At 39.6% G+C, this 12,500-nt stretch overlaps 1 pseudogene; it reads right to left on the reverse strand.

Moving 5' to 3' along the window:
* Window positions 1-10,195, reverse strand: part of LOC138039159 (uncharacterized) — a 13,270-nt pseudogene extending 3,075 nt beyond the window's left edge.
* Between the last annotated feature and the right edge of the window lie 2,305 nt (window positions 10,196-12,500).

The following is a 12,500-nucleotide window of genomic DNA, read 5'->3' on the forward strand; positions in this document are numbered from 1 at the left end:
TGAAGCCACTGACGTTGGGAGCTGGTCATTTGTGGGTTCTCATGTTCCCGTGATGAATGAATCAACGAATGAAATGATACATTGCGTTCAAAACTGCGAGGATCATAGCTTCACTTGATTTCATATACGCAGTTCAATTTATGATTCCTTTCATATATCATTTCATTTGTTGATTCGTTCATCACGGGAACATTAGAACCCACAAATGACCAGCCCCCAACGCCAGTTCATAGCTCAGTTGGTTAGAGCGTTGCACCGGTATCGCGAGGTCAGGGGTTCAAACCCCGTTGAAGTGCTGAATTCTTTAGGCTTCTCTACGCAATCGCTAAAATTTGCATTCATAACTGCGCGGATCCTACCTTCACTTGATCGTATATATGTTGTCGGTCAAATCCGGTCTCAAGTTGAATCCGTTTTTACCTAAGTTAAATTGGTGATCCTCATTTTACCTAGACTGAACGTGCACTCTAGTTTAAGCAGCTCTCAACCCCCCAAAAAGGACTGAAAACACCTGTACCTTCCATCAAGCTCTGTCTTACGCGTCTCGACATATGTTCCTAATGTTTCGTATCATCTAATCGGTTTCTGCATGAATACATGTATTCATACACCTGTCCATTCAGTCTCAACATTACATCATATTAAGGGAACAAAGAACTAAACTATGCACTTACCGGTACTCGACTCGGACCTTCTAGACCTATAGTCCAGTGTCTTCACCACTACGCTACAACGACGAACATGCTCAACCCAACACAGTTCTTTTGATTATTTCCTTTAGTAAAATAAGTCAATTGATACCCATGTCTAATAACCAAAATTAATCCTAACCCGACCCTAATTACTCTTTACGCTTAATTTAGGCTCCAAAAAGGTTTCTTTAATTCATCTGAATGCGTATTCAACCTAGGTAAAAACAGATTCCAGCTAAGAACAAATTTTACTGGCAAAATATATATGGTTGGCGCAAGCATGGTTGGAGCTGGCGCAATGTTGACAAAGTTCTGTACATCTGTAAAAGGACCCTTCGCTCACCTTGGGCCTCCAGTGCCAACATTAACTTCGCTGTTGTCACCAATGGCGGCATTACCACCTAAGACACTGATATCATAACTGCTCTGGCCAGCGGTGAGTTGTGGACGGACACTGAAAGAAATCAAATGTTGATTCTGTTGACTTGAATAATTCAGACTGATTGACACACGTGCAAAATGAGCGTTGAACCAATCAGAGTTAAAATTAAGTAAATGTGACTTCCTTGAAGCGCGGGAATAAGAACGTGTGCTAGTATTGGTTTTCACTTGCTTCATTACACAGGCCGCCCAAGCGTGTAATAAGATATTACGTGTGCTTGTGTGTTGTTTAAAGGTTTGTATGAAAAAGGAACAGATTTGTTTTAAAAGAAAGAAATTTAAAATATCTTGCAACTAAATCCACGTACTTTGCAGAAATGTTGTTCAGTAAGCTTTTTTGTCAACCCGTCTCTTTAGCGGATTTGATGCGATGCCAGGGGGATTATTGTTTTCCTATTTGTTGCTTTTCCACCAAGAAGAAAAATTTCAACATTTCTGTAAGGTATGTCTGGCTAGTCTATGGCTCGTCTAAACCACAGGATAGTAGGTAAACAATCAACTTTGTTTTTAAAGTTTACAGAAGCACGGAAGCACGTTATTTCTGAACTCCGCCTGACTGCATGGTTGTTTGATGGAGCATATTCAGGTCCTGTAGCGCAATTTATTGTCCTAGATAGTAGTATAACCTATCGTTATATTTCCGCTGCTCGGCCGAAACCGCTAAAATAAACCTACTGGGTTTTGGCCATGATGTGCACTGCGTTGTGGAGCAGAAAGATTTAACTGTCTAGTCTTCTAGCGCTGGAGTACCAATTGAAGACACTGTAAACTTAAATCAACAAATTAACGCAAATCAAATAAAATGTTGGTTTTTGAGGAGAGGGGAAAACCGGAGTACCCGGAGAAAAACCTATCAGAACAGAGTACAGAAACAGCAAAATCAACCCACATATGACGCCGAGTCTGGGAATCGAACCCTGGCCACATTGATGGCAGGCGAGTGCTCTCACCACTACGCCAGCCCTGCAAGTGGAATGTATAAGGAGGTCAATGGGTACCATTAAATTAACGCCTCAAGGACTATGTGCAATGTGTCCACTACAGAACTAATAGGACTTACGTGGCATCAAGGAGATTTCCAAGGTTGACTTGACTACCTGTTCCTACCGCAGCAAAGGCTCCGCGATGAACATCAGTTTTAAACTCAGCATTCACGTTTACGTTCAACTCTTTGGCACAAACGACTGACAAAAAGCAGATAAGAAAACAGAGTGACATGGGCTAATTATCTTGAATGGACTTAAGTACAAATCTCTCTTTAGTCCCTAAAATTACTACTGCATGGAGGAAAATTTAACAAATCAACTTTCACAAAACGCGACAGATTTAATATTCTTTTGCATCTATGTTAATCTATTGTTAATTAAACATTCGTTCAAATATCAAGTTATTTTGGATTTTGCGCATGCTAGCTAAAGAGGCCATAGAGGCCCTTGTTTATACCAAGACTAACGATCAATTATCGCAAATCCAGAGTGCCATATGGAACAAAACAACTCTTAACATAAAAACCGCCTCATTCTTCCACTGAAAACCTCAGAAGAACTTTACAGCTTATTTTGCTTTCATCCATAGCATTTCTATACAGCGTTTCTCCTATTTCATCATTCATTAGTAACTTATTTATTCCTTAATTTATTTATTTACTTATTTCATTTATCCAGTTAGATAGTTAGCAAAGAAACTTGAACATGATCAATTGACGTCTGTGACCTGTGATTGATGTTACGTTTGTTCCCTCAATCACTTAATCAAAGGTTGCCTTTTTGCCACACGTTACATACAAATTAATATACTGTATATATTTAGTCGGTCAAATCCGGTCTCAGGTTGGATCCTTTTTTACCTAGGTCAAATTGGTGATGCTAATTTTACCAAGGTTGAATAAGTTCCTTTTGTTCTCATTTCTAAATGAAGCCGTGTGGTTTCGGAATTTTGTTTTGGATTGGTTCGCGGTAAGCCCGATGTATGTTTCCTGTTTTCAAAAGGAACGCAACCGAGTTGGGTAAACACATCTGGTCCCTACAGGACACCAAAACGGGATTTGCTGTAACCTGGAAAGTAATGGTTCGCGCCAGGCCGTATTCAAATGTATCAAAGAGATGCAATAAGATGTTATCTTTGCATAACAGAAAAATTTTACATCATATGTAAACCGGGAGCGGGCACCCTGAACAAAGTAACGAACTGGCGAGTGCGTGCCGGCACACAACCAAATATTTGATAAGCATGCTTGAACCATCAACTTATGAAAGGAACGTTAGTCAGTCAGTGTTTCATGCACCTGACGAGAGAGGACCATCAGGCCCTTTCGAAACAGTTTTGTAGTGTTTTAATGTTTTAATTTTTCCTTTCCTATACAATTAATTATAAAGCACTCTATATATATATATAACTGCAGACAGTACTGTTTCGGCCTTCTGGGCCTCATCAGTGCAGTGCTGATGTCTGGGATGGAGGTTAAGCTTGTAAAGCCACCCCATATATATATATATATATATATATACCGGTGTTCAGGGGGACGTGGGTTCAAATCCCGCTCAGGGCAATTCTTCACGTTTTTCATTCGACATAATTAATCAGTTGATTTACAGGATGGGTTTCATTTCTTCATTCTACGGTCTATATAAATAAGCCTGCATCATTAACTTGATCCCTCTGATTAGCTGATGCCTAAGTTGGTGTTTGCCTGTGAATCGTTAGTCGATCCTTAGGTTTAAGGCTATGAAGGGGTTTAGGCTTTCCCATCTCACCCGTGAAAGAATCCTGGGATACTCACGTTAGGCCAATTCACTATCTCGATAGCTGCGTTGCCAGCGTGGTTGTCCTGATGGTGTAGTGGTCATCACACCCTACCGGTGTTCAGGGGGACGTGGGTTTAAATCCCGCTCAGGGCAATTCTTCACGTTTTTCATTCGACATAATTAATCAGTTGATTTACAGGATGGGTTTCATTTCTTCATTCTACGGTATATATATATATATTTCATTCTATGGTATATATATATATTTAACTGAAGAAATTAATAATATATATAATATATATATATATATATATATATTTAATGACTTAAGAAGACTTCTTAAGGCAAATTGATTATAATCGAACGTCAAACGTTTCGCTGGTTAGGGCTTCATCAATGACTGATAAGTTATTTTACAAGAAAATGTATAACAAGTAAAGAAAAATGGTCTTTGATGAGGTTCATTAAGCCTGCTAGTGTATGGTCAGGACACGTCCAATACAACCATTCATGATGGTTTCAGTGTTTTCCTTACTGATTTCGAGCGCTTCAATGATCTTGCGTGTCTGATGTTGTGGAATGTTGTTATGTAGAATGTCCCATGAGATGTCTTTAAGCATTGGCGTATTGGTATGTCTAACAACATGCTGATAAATAGTTTGCTTTTTCATCGGTACGTGTTCCTTGATTCTGGACCCAACAGTTCTACTCGTTTCTCCTATGTAAACTAAATGACAAAGTGTACATTCAATTATGTACACGCAGTTCTTAGATAAGCATTTGTTTACCTTCTTAGCTGATGTGCGGGTCTGTAGCATTAAAACGATGGTTACTCGTGAAACCTAAACTTGTGTGAAATCATATATATATATATAACTTGCATGAACAGAAGAAGATAGAGTGAACTTTTCTCGTGTAATTGAAAGACCCTTTATTGTACGTTTCGCCCGTTAGGGCTTCTTCAGCAATGCTGTACAGTATTGCTGAAGAAGCCCGAACTACCCGAACTATCCCACTATTCGCTCACCTATTCGCTCACCTGTGGTTCAGCTTCTCGTGTAAAACGCGGGCTGATTAGTGCTCTGGTTTCAACGCCTGGGTTGTCCAGTGCGCCTTCACTGCACTGAAGGTTCTCCCCCATTTGACGCGCATTCCGTGATGTACATACTGGGCCATCACTTTGATTGCTTAAAACTGAAAGTCCTTCAAAAAGGGATTGAGAAATTAAAGATGTTCAATGTAAGTCAATGTTGAAAAAAAAAAGCAATCATACTGTAGTTTACGAATAAAGACTCACCTTCTTTGGTTAAAAGACCTCTTACACCTGGTTCACGATGGACATGCTGTTTAGTAAAAAGAGTCATTAATTTATAACCAAGTAAATGCTGTAAATAACCCCACAACGAGGACAATCTGAGTTCCTCCCCCAACCCAACCCAACCCAACCCTTTTCGCAAAAAGTCATCCTTTTAGTCAAGCGATAATAATTCAAAGCACTCTTTAGGAAGAGAGGGAAGTGAAGGACTGTTCTGCCTATCAGAAACGTAGGTTGTAGCTTAATTAACTATATTCGTTTCATTTGAAAACTGACAATAGCTTATGACAAAGTGTTGTGGTTTTACCATGTTTTGCTCCACTTTATATTCTCAATTTGAAAAGTACAAAGTGTCAATGGCCAAATGATTAACATTCCTAGGATAAACCCTAAAGGTAAGACTGGAATGCCCTCAATAATCACTTAAGCAAGACTGACATGATTATGACTTTGTAATCACCTGGAAGAAAATAAAAGAGCTTCTAAGATTAAAAAAATCATGTGGCCAAGTTATGAATATATTTCGTTTCACAGACACCAGCCCCTAGCTGATCAAGTGAAAGAGTTTCTCGCAAAGTATCTCCAAAGTATCATAAGTATAATAAGGGAGAAACTGGACCAGCGTAGGAATGAACGAATGGAACAAAATTATCAGGTTGCTTCAACCCTATGGAACCTTATCCCGCACTCGGAAGTCCTAAATTTAAAATTTGTATTCCGGAAATTCCATTCGATTCCTTGCCTCCAATTTGCGGACCCTTGACAGTGGGGGGGAGGGGGGAGGGGGACGACTGAAAGCGTCCTTAGTACCTGTTGTCCTGAGGGATAAACCCAAGGTGAAAACTGCTCAACGTCAACAACGACATCTAATTTGAGCCCAGGCTTGGTACAAACGATTGGTTGCTTGGCACTGCGCAACTGAGAGAGCGACAAGAAACGAAGACAGTGCTCCTCTTTGCATCCTTTAAGACCATGTGAATCACAGTAATCCTCCAGAGCCCCTCCTCGACAGCACACTGGGCACAGCACCGCCAAGTCATATCTAATTTTTCTTAACCAGAAAAACTCATTGCGCATGCTCTCTAACATCAAGCCCAGCTGCTGGCAAATAGCAGTGGCACACTGACTGGCACACGTATATGCAGTTGCCTTTTGCTGGACGTGTGCGCAAATAGCTACTTCAACACTTGAAGTGTGGCATACGAAGATCACAGAACAGATTTTGTCTCCGCAGGTAATGAATCGAACAACATTCTGGAACAACTGAGGTATATTTGCGCTTAAAAAGTTTCCTCTCCCCCACCGAAAGAACTGTAAGACTAATCGATGAAAAAAACCTGCAGGGACTTTCTCAGGTTTAAATCCTACAAACATTGACGGGATTTGTGCTGAAGAAACCAACTTGACAATTTCACTAGATGGACGGGTTTTCAACATAGATGGTACCAGGTAGCTCCTTGGCTTTTCCAAAGACAAAGGACACAGCAAACTGAATTTCTCCATGATTGTAATAAGACCCTCGTACAATCCTTCCTTTTTGCATAATGTTCCCCAAACATTACTCAACAGTTCCTCGTGCAAGACTCCTTCCTTTTCAAGCTTGGACCAGAGGGGTAATTTCTTTTCCTTTGTGTGATAGCGTTTGACGGTTATTACACTTTTAAACACATCAATTAACCACTGTATATCTAATACCACCAATTCGTTCAAAGCTGGAGTGTCATCAAAATGAATCAAAATTCGCAGGTCATGCAAATAATTCATCACTGTTTCAAACTCTACGTCATCAACAATATCGCACGATTCTGCGATGTCCTTTGCCATTTCCAGGGAAACAAAGTGCTTTTCCTCTTCTTTTAATGCTCCTAGGGCCTTGTCAAATTTGAGCCATTTGATTGGAATGGTTTCGCTAATACTTGGTAGTCTTTTAGCAACGTCATACACTTCTTCTCTCAAACGTACCACTTCCGGACACTCAGACTCTGTACCAGATTTTGTGTTATCCACAACGAAAACGTCAGACAAGTGAATTCCGTATGGTTTACTCTTTAGACTATCAAGGATCTCATGGACTATCTCTATAGGGTCGCGCGTCGTATCATAAGGTGTATCGGCATGAGTGCACTAAAAGAACAGGGGGTAGGTTTTGTGGCAACAACTCATCCATAGCAGCAGTTCTATCTGCACACTCCGGGGTACCTCCCGCCAGAGATGCCACAGACCACATCCAAAAATCCAGGTAATCTAAATTAGTCTTTAGATTAACGCCCTCTTAAAATTTCTTGTATACACCTTGTTTTACAACGGGTTTGGCCAAGTCGTGAGGATTTAAGCTGAGATCATACACCAAACAGTAGATTGCTTGCTCTGTTAGGAAGATCGGATGCGTGTCATAGTAAACTGATTGTCCAGCAAAATCCCACAGAGTTAAAAAAACATGTTCTCTGTTGTCGTCCACGTCACCTTTAAGTAATGTTTCAGTTTTCACTGCTATTTCCTCTGGAAGGATACGGGTGAAATCAGTACGAGCTTCTTGATTGTGCAATGATGGGAAGGGTGAGATTTCAGGCGAATCTTTCTTGGGCATTCGTTCGTACGTTTCACTGTGTCCGGTATGCCTTTCGCTTTGAATGGTATCCGTTATTGTCGCTCTTTCCCATTCATCGTCCGAGGGAGTTTTTGTTTCCTCTGTGCTTGTTTTAGACAAGGGGATTTCATTTTCCTTCCTTAAGTCGTGCACAATTTTCATTGCTGCATGACGGTCAAACGAAATATCTCTTTCACCATCTTGCTGTTCAGCTACAGTCCCTGTCCTGAACGCGTCAGTGATCACCTTGAAATACGAAGGATCCACATCTATTCCCACGGTGCTATCTTCTTCTGGGTCAAAACAGATCCCTTTCAAAGACTTTTTTAAGCTCGTCTTTCCGGCTCTATCTTGTCCAATCAGCATTATTGGAACTCTCTTGAGGGAAGTTCTACCGTCAGCGAGGGCCTTTAAATAGGATTCCACGGCTGATAAACCCCGTGCACGAATTGCAGGAGGAACTAAAATTCGAAAGAACAAATTAAACATTAAATCTGAAAAATGACGCCTGCTTTTGCCAATTACAAATGAGGACTTTGGAAATGTCCTTGAGGACAGCTTGAAGTGTAAGGACATTTGGAAAACCGCACTCAAACCTTGGGACGAAATGGGTCTCAATTCCCTTATATGGAAGGAAAACATTTTTATATATTTCAAATTTGGAGTGTTGAGGGCTCAGTGAAAGGGATCATCGCAGTTATGAAGGAAAATGAGCAGCTGTCTACATCTACATCTACATAATTAATTTGCAAAATCCTACAAGGAAACCTTGGAAGTGCAAAGTGCAAAGATAAAATGAGTAAATAAATATCTGCAACTAAGGTAATAAATAACTGTGGTATAACGATGAAATAAATAATAATTGATAGAACTAAAACTTAAGCACAGATATAATTATGTGAAAGAAGCCAGAAAAATCCATGCTCAGTGAACGGGATTCAAACCCATGACCATGCAATGGCACTGCAATTGCTTTACCAACTGGGAATTGATCACTTGTAAGTAGAAAGTCCGGGTTCAAAATCCAATCCACGGATATAATTTTTTCCTTATTTTTTCTGCTACCACAAGTCCTGAGTCACAGTGTCCTAAATTAACGATAATATTAAATTCGTAGCAAATTACGAATTAATGATAATCGTTAATCTAGAGAGGATATCATGTTGAAAATAAATCCATGCTCAGTGAACGGGATTCGAACCCATGACCGTCCGATTGCACGGCACTTGCTCTGACAACTGAGCTATCAAGCCAGTATTGGAAGCTGGTCACTAGTTAGTAGAAGCATGCAAAAGAACAAGCTTAGTGAACGAGATCCGAACCCATGACAGTGCGATTACGTTGCACTGCTCTATCAACTGAGCTATCAAGCCAGGAGTTAGTCACTTATCACGCCAACTGAGAGCTGGTCAGTTGCAAGTTCGTATTGCATCCCGTAGGTGGTGAATATACGGATAGAAAGAAGCACTTGATCTGCAGAGTAGTTCTAGACGATTTGGCAAGTTTTTATAACTGCGATGACCACTTTCTTTGAGACCTTAGTCCACTTAGTTTCTGATTTTAAAAGTGGCATCCTTCAGGGAAAAATAATTATTATACCAAACGCGCGCACAATATTTGGTTACGCCCAGGTATACATGTTTTAAACGCAAAATGAACCTGTCCACAAATCTTTTGAAAATCAACAAATCGAAGAGGATTCAGGATCTCTTCCAGTAAGTAGGAGAGAGCGAAATAAAAACTCGCCCAAAGTAATTCTTACTAAAAACGTTGTTATGACAGTATTTTGGCCTCTAACAATTTTCGTTTCATGAAAAACACACAGCCAACAATTCTTTAATGCAGTGGTTACGCCTTCGGAAGAGTCAGTTTGTTGAATCCACACCGTAGCTATCTTTGTTTCAATACTAGATCAACATGATAAATTTCAGTACAATATTTACATTACAAACCTGAGGCACCTTCATGTTTAATTTCGTGAATGATAGAACTTTGGACTTTCTTTACAAAACGGAAGAAATCAGGAAGCTTTTTAGTTATTTCTGCAGGTTCCCAATTTCCACTGTCAAGCAACTCGTCCCATTCATTGCAATGAAGATGGAAGTCGGTCTCCTAAAAACGAAAAATAAAATGGAACTCGTATGTTTGTCTCCTTCCAACAGAACGACAAATAAAAGAGATGTCTGGTTATGGCTAGATGAATACAAACACGCTGTGATAAAAAGCAAAAAAAGGGAATTAACTACATTTCAAATCCTAAATTATTTAATTTTGTACATGAAGTTAAAATATCTCAAGGGAATGTAGTTGGCAGATTGTAAGGTTCTCTGCCTGTGAAAATTTGGGGCGAGCAATCATTTGTTGAATTATCGTAAATTGTCTCCAAAGTACGTTAGTTAACTTAGCAAAGATTGAATTCAAAGGACATGAACGCACAGATACTGTAGTACTCTTAAGAATAGTAACGAGCATATTTAGTGAAGCTTAAAGCATTAAAATGAAAAAATTGCTAAACAAAAAGGAATAATCGAACTTGCTGCAATGTGTTGGTGTAAAACTGGCTTCTCCCATTGGATGTGTTATGTATGCCTTTTTTGCTTAAACATGAAACATAGATGTGGCATAACCATAACAAGCATCTGTTGTTCTTACGATTGGCGGCGTATTTTCACGGTTTCCTTATAATATATAGATTTAGCCAAGCCTAATTCTTAGTGGCCTTACTCAAAAAACGAATTATTTACGAGATAAAACAATTTTGACTTTTTTTTTTGTTTAGCCTTGACGAAAAGCAATGAAATAAAGAAAACCAAAAACAAAACAATCTAAATGAGTTAAAACAAGAAGAGGTGGAAAAATAATAAATATTCCCTAACATAGGAAGTTTGCAATAAGAGTGTACGCTATACTGAGTATACCAAACACCATCACAGTCGTGCATTTTCCTTTAAAAACGAGAATGCCAAATAAACTTCCGACCGGAATCGAATATTTGGAATCATCTTTTTGGATTGAAACCGGTGAAAAATGCAAAATTTTTTTTTTCCAACCGTTTTCCACCTGAACACGAAAAGTGTCCTCTGTTAAGAGCTTTAGTTGACGTAGTATGCCCGTGTAGCCGCGTCGAGCTACAGAAAGCGCGTGAAAAATTAAGCCTCGTTTATATTTAGGTGTCCTGATTACAATCGAAAACTAGTACCTGGACAGCAGTCAACGTAAAAAAAAAGCTGACCTCATTGAGCTTTAAACGTGAGCGCGGGATATTTTCACGTGATAATGGTCAGCGGATAACTTGTCTTGACAGATGTCAATTGACCATAACATGGATGTCCAATATCAAAGATGTACGCTGTAAATATTGGCCTTATTATTATTATTATATTTAAGATATTAAATTATTGGGCAACTTCGTGCTTACGCGCCCACGAGCAATACTGCTAGCCAGGATTACCATGAGAAAAGCAACTCATGGGTTACCATATTTTCTTACCAATGGTTAGCGTGCGCCTTTGCGCGAGGACCTTCGCTATATCTTAATAGAATAAAATAAGTAAAATAAATTAAAACACTGAATTGACTATTCCCTACAGAGGAAAACCAGGTTGCTATTTGCAAGCGCCGCCAAGAAGCTGAGCAAGGGACTACAAGGAACAACTTCATCTATCAGCACAGGTCTTAAACCTGAGATCGCCGAGTTATTACTAGCATGAATTATCAGGCCCTACAGGTCCTTGGATAGCATTCTTTCGTACCAATGTTTCATACAAAGTTATCTCTAATGACTCAGGAATCTAATCAAATATGGTATCCTTAGTAACTACTCCTGCGGTAGTTTTAATCAGGGCCGACAAACACGTCTTTTTATGTACTATTAACAGTTGAGTAGGTGAAATTGCAGCGTGTGCTACAACAAGTTGCAAAAATAGTGGAGACACTTCACCTTCTTGGGGCGTAATTAATTTCCCTATTATCTCTCACACTGCAGCCCCCCTCCCCCCCTTATCAGTGTTGCTAGCAAGACAAAAAAATGTTGGGAACTTAAGCAGTCAACATTGAAAGGGGGAGAGGGGAGAGGAAGTGGGAAAGGTTTAAATTCTAGATACGATGGGCATTGGAAGCTAGAAAAGGTGTTTTTTAATGAAAGTGTCTCAACAATTTTGCAACTTGTTGTCTGAGTTGGTTGTCACTGTATTGGCGTACGGTCACTTTGTTTATTGGAACGGGAAGGCGTCTATCGTTTGCGTTTAATATGGTGTTTCCAAAAAAAAGGGTTTAATTCTCTGATCTGCTGTGAATGGAAAATGGCCAGCGATAAACTGGATTTTGGCGGGGTTTCGGTATGACGTAATTTGAAGGCATTTCAGTGCTTTCTGTGAGTCAAGTCGAAAATACACATAATTTTGGTACACGAAAAGGTGTGATTTCCATCCTTTCGCTTTTTAAGGTACGCTAGAAATATCCTGGAACCGATTTCGAAATAATTTCCCTTAAACACCTATATTTCGGTCGACACATGACATCTAAAGCACGCGCAACATGTACGAAATTAGCTGTTGTTTACGAATGAGAAACAGACATAACCTCTCCTTTAACTGCGATCGCATGCCATCTAAAGGGAACATCCACTTTCCGAAAAATCAATTCTTAGCAAACATTGTTATACAAAGATACATTTTCATAGAGGTCCATTTGTAACATTACTTATTGCTTTCGGGCTAGTC

This window comes from Montipora capricornis, chromosome 2 (genome assembly GCF_036669925.1).
Source record: "Montipora capricornis isolate CH-2021 chromosome 2, ASM3666992v2, whole genome shotgun sequence".
In the NCBI taxonomy this organism is placed as follows: Eukaryota; Metazoa; Cnidaria; class Anthozoa; order Scleractinia; family Acroporidae; genus Montipora; species Montipora capricornis.